The following is a 17,091-nucleotide window of genomic DNA, read 5'->3' as shown; positions in this document are numbered from 1 at the left end:
AATAATAGGAAAAAGACATTTCCAGTTGATATGCCATGAATTCCTGATATGTACTGGTGCCACCTCTAGGACCCTTATAAGAATTGGGGTATGTAGAGGGGTGGCAGATGCTTATTTTGGCAGTTTCTGCAACTCCCTTGCACTTCAGTAAAGTTTCTCCATTAATTTTGTTGGCAGACGTGTCCACTGACAGCTGTTTTGAATCAGAAAAAAAGGTCGCAGTCGTGTTCTCCAAAAAGGGTAGGAGTTCCAGGGGTAGGACCCCAACTATCACCTGTGAATATGCCTTGAATGTCAAGATGAAAATACTCATAATGTGCAGAGCGCAGGAAGTTTAAGGCTGGGTTCCCACAGTGCAGATTTGCTGCAGATTTTTCATGTTTTTTTTTTTTTTGTTTTTTTTCGCCAAAACCAGGAAAGGAACCTAAACTGAAGAAATATATATAGTAATGGCTCATGCACACGACTGTAGTGATGTGCACGACCCGTTATTTGGCGCTCAGACGCGGGCCGCCAGCAATTCACGGGCCATGTACATTCATTTCAACGAGCGCGGACCGAAAAAATGCGGCCGTAATTAGACATGTCCTATCTTTTTGCGGCCCGTGCACCTGGGAAATGCACGGACCGTGGAAACCACAGTCGTGTACAGGGGGCCCAGAGAAATTAATGGGACCGCAATTCACCCGCAGATTTTCCGGTCGTGTGCATGGGGCCTAAGGCTTTATAGGTCTGCTCTCCTGGATCCAAATCTAGTTTTGGCTATAAAAAAAAAGCCGCATACGATGTCTGCAGCAAATCTGTGGAAACCCAGCCTAAGGTCCAGTTCACACGTTGCGGAAATACTGCGGATTTTCCACAACGGAATTGGTTCCGGAATTCCGCAGCAAATACAGTAGCAGCAAAGTGGATGAGATAAAACCAATCTCCTCCACACGCTGCGTAAATATTGTGAAAAAAACTTTCAGAAATTGTCAATTGTATCTACTGTGACAACCTGGGGACCACTTAGCTCACAGGATTGCCATCTCCCGGGTGAGATGGTTGGCACACATAGAAAGTTCACTCCAACTCCTTGAGTAAAAGGTTTAAACCAGCCGCATCTAGCTTTATTGTCTTCACAACAGCAATCAGTGTTACAACAATAAACATACAAAATAAACCCTAGGCCGTCCAGCCTCTAACACATTCAGTGTCCCTCACTGCGAGACACTGAGCCTCGTGCCCAGCACCTCAAAACCTTCACAGTTTTACCTCACACGGTGGTGACTCTCACAGGCTAGCATGCCTGTCTTCCCCAGACTGAGAGCCCTGTGTGAACTGTACGCACCTGAATTAAAGAGCCGTCTCAGGTGAAGCCTAACTAAGCTCATCAGACAGCCCAAGACACGGACTGTCTGTATGGAGTGAAAGCCCAAGACACGGACTGTCTGTATGGAGTGGAAGACGCCCTTCTCCTTCACACTCCAGCAAACCAGGCTCTATTCCAGGCTTTACACCCAAGCAACAGCAGAGAAAACCCTCTCTGCTGTACATGCTCCCTGGTTGCTTAAAACCTGAGTTTCTGTACTATCCAGTAGCTGCACTGCTACACTACGTAAATGCTGCTTATATGTTGCAGGATTTCCCTATTGAATTCAATGGGGAGGTAAATGCAGCTGTTGCTTTTTTTGCGGCGGGTTGCAATGATGCCGCCTCAAACGCAAGTCAGAAATCCAACTATATATTATACTTACCTAGGAGTCTGTATTTCAAGGTATTAAAGTCCCTGTAAGTACTCTTCTATTACTTTTTCAATTGTTCACTGTTTTGTTGTAACTCGGATAATGGATAGCAAGATTGTAGGTTTTCTTCAGTGCACAGTTTGCCATGTGTATGCATGACTGGAGCCAGGGTTCCAGGGTGAATACCTCTGTGGCAGATGTGAGCATGTTGTTCACCTGGAAGCTCGCATTAGTGAGCAGCAAAATGCAACACTGAGGGTGATAGACAATCTTGAGCAGAGCATGCTGCTCACTGAGCAAGCAGTTAGTGGGGCAGAACTGGAGGGTAAAGACATGGGTGAGCAGGACCAGGCAAGTAGCTGGGTTAATGTAGTTAGGGGCAGTAGAAAGGGGTCCAAGAAAAGGAAGGCCATTCCTGTTTCTGATATTCAAAGCAAAATTGACCAGTTGGGTGATGATTCCTTGGTGTCCGTCTCAGAAATGGCAGCCCTAGTGGATACTGATCTCCGTAACAGCCGGGAGAACAGCTTAACTAATAGTCGGCGGGATGATAATGCAGGTAATGCAAGACAATTGGTAGTTGTAGTGGATCAGGAAGATGGTTAGAATAATTTGTCGACCAGACCGCCTCAACCGAATGGTTTGCGGTCTCCCTGGTGCCAGGGTTCGGCATGTGGTGGAACGGGTAGATAAATTACTGGGAGGGGCTGGTGATGATCCAGCTGTTGTGGTCCATGTGGGTATCAATGATAGAATAAATGGTAGGTGGAGGAGCCTACAAACTGGGCTACAAACTGTATTCTGCAGATGATTGGCACCTAAATGGAAGGGGGTCCACTGTGCTGGGGGAGAGAATTCTAGCTGGGGTGGCGGAGTATTTTAACTAGGGCTGAGGAGGGAGGTCAATGTAGAAAATAAAGGGGTAGTTAGGTTAGAGAGGGGTCAGACTATATTGGTGGGGGAGAAACACACGGTGGGGAGAGGACTAGACAACAGGATAGGGAGATCCTTTTGTTAGAAAACAGCAATGAAAATAAAAATGCCCAAATAATGTCAAATTTTACATTTCTGAAACTGAAAGTGAAAGGCAAGTTAAAGTGTATGTTCACAAATGCCAGAAGTCTAGCAAGCAAAATGGGGGAGCTGGAGGCCTTGGTACTGGAAGAAAATATAGATCTAGTTGGTGTTGCTGAAACATGGCCGGACTCTTCACACGACGGGCTGTAAATCTACAGGGTTTTACACTGTTTCGGAAAAACAGGACAAATAGGAAAGGCGGTGTTGTATGTCTGTATGTGAGAAGTGATATGAAGGCGGTGGTGTATGTCTGTATGTGAAAAGTGATATGATGGTGAGTGTGAAGGAGAGAATAGTGGATGAAGATTGTGAGGAGGTTGAAACCTTGTGGGTGGAACTAGAAAGGGAGGTAAACGCTGAAAAAAATAACTTTTGGTGTAATCTATACACCCCCCAATATAACTGAGGAGATGGAAGGTCAAATATATAAACAGATTGAGCGGGCTGCACAGGCTGGTACTGTAGTAATAATTGGAGATTTTTAATTACCGGGATATTAATTGGTGTCATGGTTCGACTTCAACTGCAAAGGGGAGAAATTTCCTCTACCTGTTGCAGGAAAATTTTATGGGCCAGTTTGTGGAAGACCCGACTAGAGGTGAAGCTCTGTTGGGTCTGGTCATTTCTAATAATGCAGAGCTTGTTGGGATTGTCAATGTTCGTGAAAACCTCGGTAACAGTAATCACAATATAGTTACATTTTACCTATACAATAAAAAAGCAAACCCAGGCTGGGAGGGGAAGAACACTTAAAGGGAAGGTGTCATGAATTTTTTTTTTAACATATTGCTTTTAATATGATATTAACATAAATTTGATATATTTGTGTTCTCGTGTTCTACTTTTTACTTTGTACTTTTACTTCCCTATGGGGGCTGCCATTTTTTTTTCATCTCTGTATGTATCGATTAACGACACATACAGAGATGGAATATGGCACATACAACCCCATAGAGAATGCGAACTGGAGCCGTTCCTTTCTCTACAGGGTACGCCATCTCTGTGGGAACGGCGCATGCGCCACTCCCACACAGACCAAAATGAAGCTCGTAGCTTGTTCGCAGAGAGAAATCCGGCGCCATTTTCATGCGGACCGGAAGCCGCTGCAGGAGCGAAGGCGGCAGCGGCAGGAGCAGGTAATTTATGTTCGTGTTATACTGTCTGCTGAGCACTGTATCTAATCCTCCTACACTGTGCAGTCGCTCAGAAAATGGCGGCACACAGTGTAGGAGGTTTGAAGATTCAAACCCTTCCTTCTCCTGGCACTAGCAACACATTCCCTTTTAATTTTAAGAAGGCCAATTTCCCCAGGATGAGGGCTGCAATTCAGGATATAGCCTGGGAAGAACTAATTACAAAAAAAGGGCATTTCTGAATGTACAAAATACAAATGTGAGGGTACAGCGGCAATCTTTTTAAATTCTAAAGAGCTTAAAATCTGTAAACATGTAATAAAATCGGGAAAAATACAAAATGAAAGTCAGGTGGCTAAGGATAGTACAACAAATCCCCAAAAATTCTTCAAGTATATAAATGCAAATGTCACGGCGCGTGGTGTGGACCCACTGGGCCGTACCGCGTAGCGTGGTAGCAGCTGGCCAACAAGGTACAAAACAATGTCTATAGTTCTGAACGGGTACCTGAGGCAATGTAGACAGTGGCAGGGACACGACTTGACTTTCACAGCAGGTGACGCCGCGGATGCAGTGGGAAGACACGACTTGACTTTCACAGCAGGTAACGATAGCACGGGATACAGGGTACAGGTAGCGGGAACGGGTAACACTGGGAATTGGAAAACACTGGGAGACCTTTAGCAAGACAAACTAGGGTGTACAACAACACTCCGGCAAGGAACCAGTGGGCAGGGCCCCTTATTATACTCCAGCAGCCATTTGGGCTGATAATTGATGTAAGGCAGCTGGACACGTACTGGACCTTTAAGGCCGTGCGCGCGCGCCCTGCGGTACACAGCCCGAGGACCCGGAAGAGAGTGCTGGCGTCTCCCTGGTGGGAGTACACGCCGAGAAGAGAGGCGTCCATGGCCGGGATTGTCAAGGGGTAAGTCAGAACGACGACCCCCGGCCATGGACGTAACAGCAAAAAAGCCAAGGTGTGTTGGTCACAGGGGATCAAGAGAAGGCAGAGTTACGAAATGGGTTCTTTAGTTCTGTATATACAGCAGGAGAAAGAGCAGCAGATGTAGCCGGTTTTGTTAATATATCAATTGATATACTGAATTGGCAGAATGTAGATATGGTCCAAGCTAAATTAAATGTACACAAGGCCCCGGGACCAAATGGGTTACACCCTAGAGTTCTTAAAGAGCTTAGTTCAGTTATTTCTTTCCCCCTCTTCATAATATTCAGAGATTCTCTAGTGACTGGTATACTGCCAAGGGACTCGTGCAAGGCAAATGTAGTGCCTATTTTCAAAAAGGATCACTATGTGCAGCCACATACACACACATTAACATTACTGAAGTGTACGGAGACTTAATAGACATCACTGCCAGATCACTGTTTGTTTTAACTTTTTTTTTTTTGTCCCACTTGAAGGCATGAAGCCCTGATCGCTATTCTATTACACTGCACTATCTACATAGTTCAGTGTATTAGAGCTGTCAGCTATTCACTGACCGCAAGCCTATCAGGCTTCGCCTCCCGGCAGGGCCTGATAGGCTTCCATACTAGAAAGCAATTGTTAGGCTACGGTTGCCATAGCAACCATCGTAACCCCCGCGGGTGCCGATGGTTGCCATTAGCAACCATAGGGTGTGATCTAACCACCTAGATGCAGTGATCGCTGCATCTAAGGGGTTAATCGGCCGGATCGGAGCCTAGCTCAGGTCCTGGCCGCTAGAGCACGATGTCAGCTGTGACAAACAGCTGACACCCGCGCCCATGGCAACCATCATGGTTGCCGACTGGCTAGAAGCCACATAGATGCAGCGATCACTGCATCTAAGGAGTTAATCGGCCGGATTGGAGCCTAGCTCAGTTTCCTGACCTTTACAGCGGGGTGTTGGCCAGCCGATACCCGGCGGTGATGGCGCTGGCTCAGCTTCTGAGCCAGCGCCACCTCCTACACATTCACAAGGAGCTGTGATTGACTAATCACAGCGATCGACGGCTGGCGGCCGCTCTGATTGGTCCCCTGCTGTCTTACTGTGCTGATTAACTGTCATAAACAGTTGATGGCACAGTTCTGTTACCCTGTCCTTTGACAGGGTGACAGTTTTTAGCCAGGACGAACCGGTACGTCTTGGTGCCTTAAAGGAACAGTGTCATCACAAATTATTTTTTTATATGTTAAAGATGTTAGTGCTTTATTAAAAACGTTTATATTCATTTGTGTGTTTGTGTTTTACTTTTTCTTATTTTTACACTTTTTCTTCCCTATGGGGGCTGCCATTTTTTGTTCCATTTCTGTCTGTGTCGATTAACGACACATACAGACATGGAATACGGCAGCACAGTCCCATAGGGACTGCGGACGGCTCCCGTCCCATTGACTTCAGTGTACGGCGTCTGTGTGGGAACTGCGCATGCGCCGCTCCCACACAGTCCTATTCGAAATTGGCGCCGTCCGGCGCCATTTTCCTGTGGACCGGAAGTCGCGGCCGGATAGTAATATTACTACTTCCGGTCGCGGCTTCCGGATTTGTGCACTTGGACCAGCGGCAGCAAACGGAGCGGACGGGCCGGAGGGAGCCGCGGCGGCAGGAGCAGGTAAGAGATTTCAATGTATGTTCGTGTTTGTGTGTGTTTACTACTGTATGTAAACCTACTACACTGTGTGTTAGCTCAAAAAATGGCGACACACAGTGTAGGAGGTTTGACCGTTCAAACCCCTCGTTTATCCCGGCACTAGCCAGGATAAAGGAGGGGGGGATGCTGAGAGCTCACTAGAGCGAGGGCTTTTAACCCAATGTTGCAATGCTGCAATTTTGGGAATAGCTCCATCTAGTGACCAAAAATGGGTAGTATTATAAATTAGAATTAATTTATAATATTTCCTGACTCGTGAAAAAAATAAAAAAAATTTGAACAATGTTTAATCACCCACACACTAAATGTTTAATTTAAAAAAAAACAACATGTTTTTCTGGCAACACATTGCCTTTAAAGCACTGCAATACAGTACGTATCGGTGTGGTAAGGGGTTAATTTAAAAAACCCAAAAACCATTTATGACCACATGTGGAGTTTAGCCGTACTCTGGAGAAATTGTTTTACAAATGTTGGGGTGCTTTTTCCTTCTTTATTCTTTGTGAAAATTAAAAAATTCAAAATTTTAGTAGAAATAATGTTGATATTCATTTTCACGGCCTAATTCTAATAAATTCTCCAAAAGACCTGTGGGGTCTAAATGCTCACTATACGCCTAGATAGATTCCTTAAGTGGTGTAGTTTCATAAATGGGGTCACTTTTAGGGGATTTCCACCGTTTTGGTCCCTAAGGGGCTTTGCAAATGCGACATGGCACCCGAAAACCATTTCAGCTAAATGATAGCTCCAAAAGCCAAATAGCGCTCCTTCCCTTCCAAGCCCTGCTGTGGGTCCAAACAGCAGTTTATTACCACATATGGAGTATTTCCGTAATCGGGAGAAATTGCTTTACAGATGCTGGGATGCTTTTCCTCCTTTATTCAGTTTTTTCAGAAAAAATGTAAATATTAATCTTCACAGACTAATTCAGATACATTTATCGAAAAAACTCTGGGGTGAAAATGCTAACTATACCCCTAGATAAATTCATTGAGGGGTGTAGTTTCCAAAATGGTGTCACTTTTTTTTATTTTATGTTTAATGGTTTAGCACCAAAAGACCTCTTCAAACCTGACATGGTGCCTAAAATATATTTTAAAAAAAGAGGCCCCAAAATCCACTACGTGCTTCTGAGGCCTGTGCTTCAGTCCAGTAGCACACTAGAGCCACATGTGGGATATTTCTGGAAACTGCACAATCTGGGGAATATATATTGAGGGCGTTTCTCGTGTAAAACCTGTATTACAGGAAAAACTTTATTGCAAAAAAAAAAAGATGAAATTTGTAAATTTCACCTCTACTTTGCATTCAGAAAGTATTTTAACCACATAGGCATTTCTCAGAAATTAAAGCAGTTTTGAATACTTTGAGGGGTGCAGTTTTCAAAATGGGGTGATTTATGGGGACTTTCTAATATACAAGTCCCTCAAAGCCACTTTATAACTGAACTGGTCCCTGAAAAAATGTGCTTTTGAAATTTTCTTGAAAATATGAGAAATTGCTGCTAAAGTTCCAAGACTTTTAACGTCCTGGAAAAATAAAATAATGTTCAAAAACGATGGAAACATAAAGTACACATATGGGATATATGAAACAAACTATTTTGTGTGGTATTACTGTCTGTCTTACAAGCTGATACATTTAAATTTAGAAAATTTTTTGTGTTTTTATCACACAAATATTGAGTTTATCGACCACAATTTTTTTACTAACCTAAACTACAACATGTCACGAGAAAGCAATTTCCAAATTACTTGGATAGGTAAAAGCTTTGTCAAGTTATTACTACATAAGTTAATACATGTCCGATTTGATAAAGTCTTTAGTCCTCAAGGCCAAAACCTGCTCAGTCCTATTAAGGTCTTTGGCAAAGTACCTACAAAAAACAACTTCAGAAAGGCCAATTTTCATGGGCTAAGGGATGACCTTAAGGCTGGGTTCACACGACCTATTTTCAGACGTAAACGAGGCGTATTATGCCTCGATTTACGCCTGAAAATACGGCTCCAATACGTCGGCAAACATCTTCCCATTCATTTGAATGGGTTTGCCGACGTACTGTGCCGACGACCTGTAATTTACGCGTTGTCGTTTGACAGCTGTCAAAAAATGGACTGCCTCGTCAAAGAAGTGCATGACACTTCTTTGGACGTTTTTGGAGCCGTTTTCTCATAGACTCCAATGAAAACAGCTCCAAAAACGCCGCGAAAAACGCGAGTTGCTCAAAAAACTTCTGAAAATCAGGGGCTGTTTTCCCTTGAAAAAAGCTCTGTATTTTCAGACGTTTTTGGTCACTACGTGTGCACATACCCTTAAGGCATAAACTGGGACACTGTCCTCAAAAATAAAAATACACAAATTAAATGGGACATTTTTAAAAGCCATTTAAATAGGTCCTGTGAAATGATATACCTTATGTGAATAAACAAGCTAGAAACATGATGAAACCGATGTAGTTAAATAAAACTGTAAGGCCCCATGCAAAAAGACCATAGTTTTCAACCGTAATTACAGGTGAAATTGCGGACCCATTTATTTCTATAGGCCACGAACATCTTTGCTTATATTTACGGATATGTGTCTGGGCTGTAGAAATGTCTTATATTTTGAGAATCATGTCCAATTCCTGTCTGCAATTGCGACACGGACTCCCCCATAGCAGTCAGTGGGCGCATCCGCAATTGCTGATAGCTATGAAAGTGCATCCGTATTTGCGGACAGTAAAAACCATTACGGCCGTGTGCATGAGGCCTAAGGGGCGATAAAGCGTTCAAACTAATAAAGCAGGATGGTAGTGACAAATCATTAAATAATTATAAAGAAAGAATAAGTTGTGTAAAAGACAAATAAATAAAGGCAGCAATGATTGAAATAGAGGGACTCGTAGCCTGTGTAAGTAAAAATAAACCAAAAATATTTTTCAACTACATGAAAGTGTTGGCCCTCTCAAAAATAATCTGGGTATAATAGTGGATGAGGATGAGGAAAAGTCCAATCTATCAAACGCCTTTTTCTCTACTGTATTTACACAGGAAAATCCAATGTCAGACGACTTGATTAGGTATTAAGTAAATTCTCCATTAAATGTCACCTGCTTAAACCAAGCAAGAATTGCAACGCCGCCTTAAAAACACTAAAATAGACAAATCACCAGGTCTGGATGGTATACACCCCCCGAGTTATGCAGGATTTAAGTTCCGTGACAGACCCTTATTTCTGATATTTAGGCCTCCTTTACACACACAATTTAAACTGCATCGAAAATGCTTCTGAAAACGCCACTGTTATTAAAATGTAGCATGTGTTTTTAGTGGCATTTTCTGAGGCGGTTTTAATTTGGTGTAATGTTTTATATGCTTTTTTTTTCCTGCTGTCTTTGAAGTCCTATAAAGAAGCTAATGAGAAAAATGACTGAAAAAACGTCATACCCAGAGCATGCTGCATTTGAATTTTGTGGTCAGAGGCGTTTTTTTCCAAATGCCAAAAACCAAATCACAGTTGTGTGTAGTGCATTTGATATTTTAGTACAGGCTCTAATGCAGGGGTCTCAAACACAGGGCATGCGGCCCCTGAGGCTGTCCTTTGTGGGGCACTGAAGCTCCTTCGGGAGAGGAGAGAGCAGGCAGAAGGAGGAGTGCGCCTATATGGACAGTGATGTCAGAAGCAGAGCTGGAGTCCCAGTCAGAGTGCGTGAAGAGGCTCTGCTCCTGTACTCCGGCTGGGGAAGCCCCTGACATCACTGTCCATATATGGACAGTGATGTCAGGGGCTTCCCCAGAGTTCTGGAGCAGAGACTATACTGATGCTCTGCTGTGGCACAGTGTTTTCAGGAGCAGAGCTGCAGTCACGCTAGTAGCGCTTTGTCCTGGACTCTGGCTCTGGGCTTGCCCCTGACATCACTGTCCATATATGGACAGTGCTCCGGAACTCTTGGGAAGCCCCCGACATCAGAGACTATATTAACATTAAAACCCATGTCACATATAGATAGAACATTTCAAAGGGGTGGCGTCTTCATTCTCTAAAATAAAAACAAATGTTATACACTTCTCCACACATCTGATAATCCAGAACACTTTGAGAATCTCACTTTTATCAGGTTCTGTAAATACTTGATTAATTGTTAATATAACAATTAATTGTTACAAATATTAATTGTTAATTTTATGTAAAGATTTTAGTAATGTTCAGATAATTTTCACCTCCTTCCCTACTAATTCTGTAAAGACTCATCTGTGTTTGACCTCGGCCTTTTGTGTAGGGATGTCACGATACCAGAATTTGGACTTCGATACCGATACTTTGTTTAGTATTGCGATTTCGATACCAATTTCGATACTTTGCCAACAGTAATAAAAAAAAAAAATTCTTCCGTTTTCTGATGAGGCGCGACGTGTGATGAATTTTGAATGCGCCTCACATTAATAGTAATTAATCCCATCATGTCTCAGTCATAATGGGTTAATGTGCGAGGTACATGATGGGGTTAATTACTATTAATGTGAGGAACATGGAGGTTAAATTCATCGCACCTCGCGCCTCGCATTAATAAGTGATAGAAAGCAGTGTTTATTTAAAAAAAATTTTTACAGCGTATACATCATAAATGATGCAAAAAAATAGTTGTGCGCGCCATTACTGAATGTGTATATTTTATGTATTGAGACTTATTTTAATGTTTATTGTAAAAAGGGTGAATGTGTATTTTTTTTTTAATTTAACAATACTTTGTTTTTACTTTATTTTTAAACTTTAATGTACTGACATATATCAGATATATCCCAGTACATTAGCCTGTGCCCTAACAACAAGAAATATGGTAAGACAGCCCTGGGGTCTGTCAATAGACCCTGGGCTCTGTCAATAGACCCTGGGCTGTCTGCCCATATATGGTATGGCCCTCGATCGCGTCACAGGAATTCCCTGTGACGCGATCCAAGGGGCATCCCCCCTGCTCATTTTCTCCTGAATGCTGCAGTCAGCTGTGATCGCAGCATTCAGGAGAATAGCGGCGGAGATGAGAGGTTTCTATGATCTCCGCCGTTATAGAGCGGGGCTGCGGCTGTGTAATACAGCCATTGCCCCGCTCCTGACAGGAAGTGCGCGCGCGGTCAGCATGAGGAGGTGCGGCCGGCGCTGCACTAATGAGCGGCGGTTCAGGCACTGAAGACAGAACATGGGGGTGTTTTGCAGCGCGCCCACCATGTTCTGTCTTCTGTGCCGCCGCTCATTAGTGCAGCGCCGGCCGCATCGCATCATCCTGACCCCGCGGCACTTGTTATCAGTACTCCGGAGCGGAGCAATGGCTGTATCACACAGCTGCAGCTCCGCTCTCATACATTCATGTATTACTATACTGAGCTGTGCGGCTGCGCAGCGAAGTATCGAAATACAGGAAATAGCAGTATCGAACCGTTTAGGGATGCAAAGTATCGAAACAGTATCGAAGTTTCGATGCATCGTGCATCCCTACTCTTGTGTAAATTTGGACGGGGATGGTCTCTTACACAATACCTCATGTTGGGTGGTGACTACAGCCCAGCATACCCAGTCCCATATTTACTGTTCTGGAAGGATCTACACAGAAAAACCTCAACATTTAGGTTACTCTCATACACATTTGATGTGGCTCTCCTGGAACCAAATTCATTAATTCAAAACAAGCTTAAATTGTACCTGATCAGTCCCTTCACCATTCCCCCCTTTTTGGACTCTGTTAAAATAATTTAGCAGGGTTCAAAACTACATGTCAACATAATAAGGTTGGGCACTCTATCTGGGGGGCACTAGTTTAACCCCCTGTAATACACAACAGCCTGGAACAAAAATGACTTTCTCCTGACAAATACATTTTATCTTTAAAATGGCTTGCAATCATTTACCTGTAAAACATCTCACATTTTCCAAAATAACATTTAGGCCGCACTATAGCACGTGCCTCGTGTAAAAACAAAAACAAAACAATTGTAATTAGTTATCCAATAAAACAGAAAATATATATATATGCTAATATTAATTACTGCAAACCAATAAACTGTATATAAAAATAGGGAACAGTGGGGGAACATACATTTTCTAGACCCCGTATCTCACAATATCTGTATTTTAATTCATTTGAATTAACATCAAAACACATTAAATCTTATCACATCATAACACATAAATATGCAGCGTAACTTTTATCGTTTTGCAGACATATCCAGCGGTCTGTAATATTTTTCTCGCTTGGTGAAGTTACGGACAACAGTGCATGCGCAAAGATAAGAAACTTTCCTTTACACAGAAAAAAAAGAAACTGATTTTAACCCCATACACAAAACACTAAGAATATTTTTAGACATTAATACTGTTAAAAATAAGAGCATACAATATAGATCTAAAATCAGTGCAATATTGTAATCACTTGTCTCATCAGTCCACGCTCTATATATCAGTCTGCTTTTCAGACTTCACACTGTACACATCACACAGCCCCCCCTCCCCCAAACAATCGATATCAGTCATTACATTCTACAGGAGGGGGTCACGCGCTCACTCCTCACAGCTTCTGTTCTCACAATCTTAACAATTTCAATGCCGGCAAAAATTCTCCCATACAATGAACCTCCAAGAGTCACACATCTGTACAACAACTCAAAATAACGTACGTATCTGCAATCATTCATCACACTATTGAATAGGAATTATCTACGTTCAAAACATCAAACACATAATCTGTAACCGTTTCCAATCTGTCGGCCACTACCTCTATATTATGATGACGTGTCTTTTCACCAGTGCACAGCGTCCTGCACCCCTGGGACGGAATCTAGAATAGAAGAAAACACTGCAGCATGTGTTACTGTCAGCTCTTTACTGAGGGAAATGACAAAATTAACAAGGCTATCATTTCATAGTGATTTGATTGGGCCAGACGTGACATCATCAGGGGGTGGGGGGGGGGGCAGCCTCTCCCACAGGAAGCACATTGCTCAGCTGTGAGGGGGGTTTTGCTGCCCACAATGAGGATACACCCAACATGAGGGACTGCCGCCATTATAGGGTGGTGGCTGGTCCTGTGGTTTATAATACATATAACATACAATAATGCCTTTCTTATTCATAACTTCCTCTTCTGCAAATCCCTCTTTGCTGACAGCTATGGCTGTTCGCTGCCATTCTAAAGCACTTTCCATCAACTTGCTATCTTCCAACTTCCCTTTGTTCTCCCGAATACCTTTTGCCCAGTCTCCGGCTTGTAGCCGCCCTCCCCTATGCATTCCGCACATTTCCATAAATTTCTTAGTTTTACTCACATACTGTTTCCCTTCCCTTCGCTTCACCAAATCATACGAATAGGATCGTCCGGGTACGGGTGATGATTTGAATATGGACCGTAAACCATCCATTCTAACCTTCTATATCCTTCACGTAATTTATATAACAATTCTCAGTCTGCAACTTACTAAGTCTGGCTGGAATATTACAATTTCTCAGTCTGCAACTCACTAGGTCTCGCTGGAATATTACTCACGACTTATCACACGTCTTATCGTGCCCCTGTATAAAACAGGTTATATTTTCTTTCTAGTCCCGAATTACCCAGAGGATGGTTAGTCGAGCGTGACTAATTTCTTACGGGTTCGTGACCACACAGCGGGGATGTCGCTCCTGTCGCCTGAGCTAATCCAGGCAATCAACAAGGGTTATACAAGACCGTCCACTAACACAGATAAGTCGAAGATTTATCAAATCAACTGACTTACCGTGTTATTGTGGAGGTGATCAGGCTGGGCAGTCCTGGGTCGTCTGTTTCACCCTGTGATTGTCGGTTGTCCAGATTCCGAGATCCCCTCGAATGTGTCCCCACGTTGGGCGCCAATTGTCAGGGTCATTGTCAGGGTAACTTCCTTTTCCCTGTTATTTCACACCGAATAGCCACCTCTGTAAATTGGAAACTGAGTGCATGCATGGCAGAGATATACCAGGCAGACAAGTTGGTACACATCCTCCCTCAGTGAAGCAGGAAGTAAGATTAAATTTTATTGAACAAAGAATCTACAAATCTCCTCCTTAGAGATGTGGGACGTGCTTAAGCCCTATTGGCTCTATTCAGCTGTAAGTTCATCTGTACACTCCTCTTGCATTCCAGGGGCGGTGTCTTCCATAGGCATGTTCCTCATGCAGACTCCATTTTGTTACATTCGAGTTCTTTGTGGAATATACTATAAAGCAATAATGTTTTTGCAAGCAATATACAGGCTAATGATCCCTGACAGTTCCATACTGGACCTGGGTAAGGCTAGATTCGCACGTGACATTTTTCATGTCCGAGGTGCCCCATGTGGGTTCCATTTTCATGGATCCCTATAGACGAGTCTATGGAGGGATCTGTGAACACTGAACAAAATAGGACATGTTCTATTTTTCAACGGACCCTTCACACGGTCCATTGAAACAATGGCCGTGTGGATGGCCTCATTGAATTACATAAGTCCGTGTGAAAACAGAGGGTAGTTATTAACCCCTTCCCGTCGTAAACAACTTTCAGATTTTAATTTTCATTTTTTTCCTCTCCACCTTCCAAAAGCCATAACGTCTTTATTTTTCCGTCGATATAGTACTATGAGGGCTTGATTTTTGCGGGACGAGTTGTAGTTTTTTGTAGCACCATTTATTTTGCCATATAATTTACTAGGAAACGGGGAAAAAATATTTGTGGGGTAGAAAATGAAAAAACCAGTGATTCCTCCCATGTTTTTTTGCGCGCCGTTTTTACGGAATTCACTGTGCAATTAAAACAACATGTTAGCTTTATTCTGTGGGTCAATACGATTACGGCGATACCAAATATATATAGTTTTTTCTATATTTTACTACTTTTACAAGTAAAAACCTAAGTGTAAAAAAATTTATTTTGTGTCGCCAAATTCCGAGAGCCATAACTTTTTTAATTTTATGTCGATTAAGTGGTATGAGGGCTTATTTTTTGCGGGATAAGCTGTAGTTTTTAATAATACCATTTTGGTGTACATGCGACGGTTTGATCACTTTTTATTTAATTTTTTTGTGGGAGATTAGGTGACCAAAAAATAGACATTCTGGCGTTTTACAATTTGTTTTTGGTTTTTTTACGGCGTTCACCGTGCATGTTAAATGATGATATATTGTAATAGTTCAGACTTTTACGGACGTGGCGATACAAATTATGTCTATTTAATTTTTTACTATGTTCTAGGGGGAAAATGGGAAAAGGTGTTTTTTTTTAACTTTATATATTTTTATTTTTATTTTATTTTTTACACAAAAAAAAACCCGCTTTATTTAACTCCGTTTTTACTTTTTTTTTTATTAGTCCCCCTAGGGGACTTTAACCAGCGATCATTAGATCGCTTGCACGATATACTGCAATACTAATGTATTGCAGTATATCGTGATTCTGACAGGCTTCTATTAATTCTCTTAATAGGTGTACAAAGATGGCATACCTGGGGCCTTCATTAGGCCCCCAGGCAGCCATGGCAACCATCGACCCCCCGCGATTGCGTTGCGGGGGGCGCGATGAGCTGTTAGAGGGGGTCGCCCCCCTCTTTCTAACTATTTAAATGCTGCGGTCGCTATTGACCGCAGCATTTAACGAGTTAAACGAGCGGGATCACGCTCGAGCGCGATGCCACTCGTTACTCTAAAGTGTTGGCTGTAACAAACAGCCGACACCCGCATCGTATGGAGCGGGTTCGCGCCGTGAGCCCGCTCCATACTTCCCCCTACCCAGCTATGACATAACTGTATGTCATATGTTGGGAAGGGGTTAATGGTACATCCTCAGAGTAGGTCACAGTTACCAGTGGGATTCCACAGGGGTCAGTATTGGGCCCTCTTCTTTTTAATATGTTTATTAATGACCCTGTAGAGGGTTTACAGAGTATAATATCAGTATTTGCAGATGATACTAAGCTCTGTATATTAATCAACACTGAGGAGGATAATTCACAGTCGAGTCACATTATTATAACCACCTCCTACTTTTGACGTCGGCAGCGCGTGGCCCATGAAAGAAGTGGTGTCGGGGGCTGGCTTGGTGGGTGTATAAAGTGTGCAATAGGTTGTCTGAACACATCACTCGTTATTGCCATGGGTAAAAAGGGCGATTTATCAGAGTTGCAAAAAGGGATGATTATTGGTCAAGGGTGCCAGTGTTTGTAAACTGTTCGCGTGCTGCTGCGGTGAAAGTGTATACTGAGTGGAAAAATTGCACCAATAGGAATAACCGACATGGAAACTGCAGAGCACCACGTGCTATTGATGTGAGAGGTGAACATCGGCTATGAAGGTGCTCAAGGGCCAAAGACACGCTACAGTAGAGCGGCTCACCGTGAAAATTGACGTGTGTCTAAAACAACAATTCAGTGAACCCTACAGCGTATGGGGCTCCGAAGCAGATGGATGGTCACTGCTCCTATGCTAACAAAGGTGCAATGGAAATAAAGGCTTCAATTTGCACGGCAGTATCGGAATTGGACGACCAATGATTGGCAAAG

The 17,091-nt window shown here is 42.9% G+C and overlaps 1 protein-coding gene across 4 annotated transcripts in view; it reads left to right on the top strand.

Annotated features, from left to right (window-relative positions):
* The window catches only part of INO80 (INO80 complex ATPase subunit), a 324,729-nt gene that overhangs the window by 32,533 nt on the left and 275,105 nt on the right, over positions 1–17,091 (top strand). Inside the window, exon 1 of one of the 4 annotated variants that reach the window (XM_075844868.1) lies at positions 175–240. The exons of the other annotated variants lie outside the window; for them this stretch is intronic. The gene's annotated coding sequence lies outside the window, so the exon portion shown is untranslated. Of the gene's footprint in view, positions 1–174; positions 241–17,091 lie in introns of those variants that run through there. 4 annotated transcript variants of the gene reach the window in all.

Source organism: Rhinoderma darwinii, chromosome 12 (assembly GCF_050947455.1).
Source record: "Rhinoderma darwinii isolate aRhiDar2 chromosome 12, aRhiDar2.hap1, whole genome shotgun sequence".
Lineage (NCBI taxonomy): Eukaryota > Metazoa > Chordata > Amphibia > Anura > Rhinodermatidae > Rhinoderma > Rhinoderma darwinii.
This window is presented reverse-complemented; position numbering and strand designations above follow the sequence as displayed.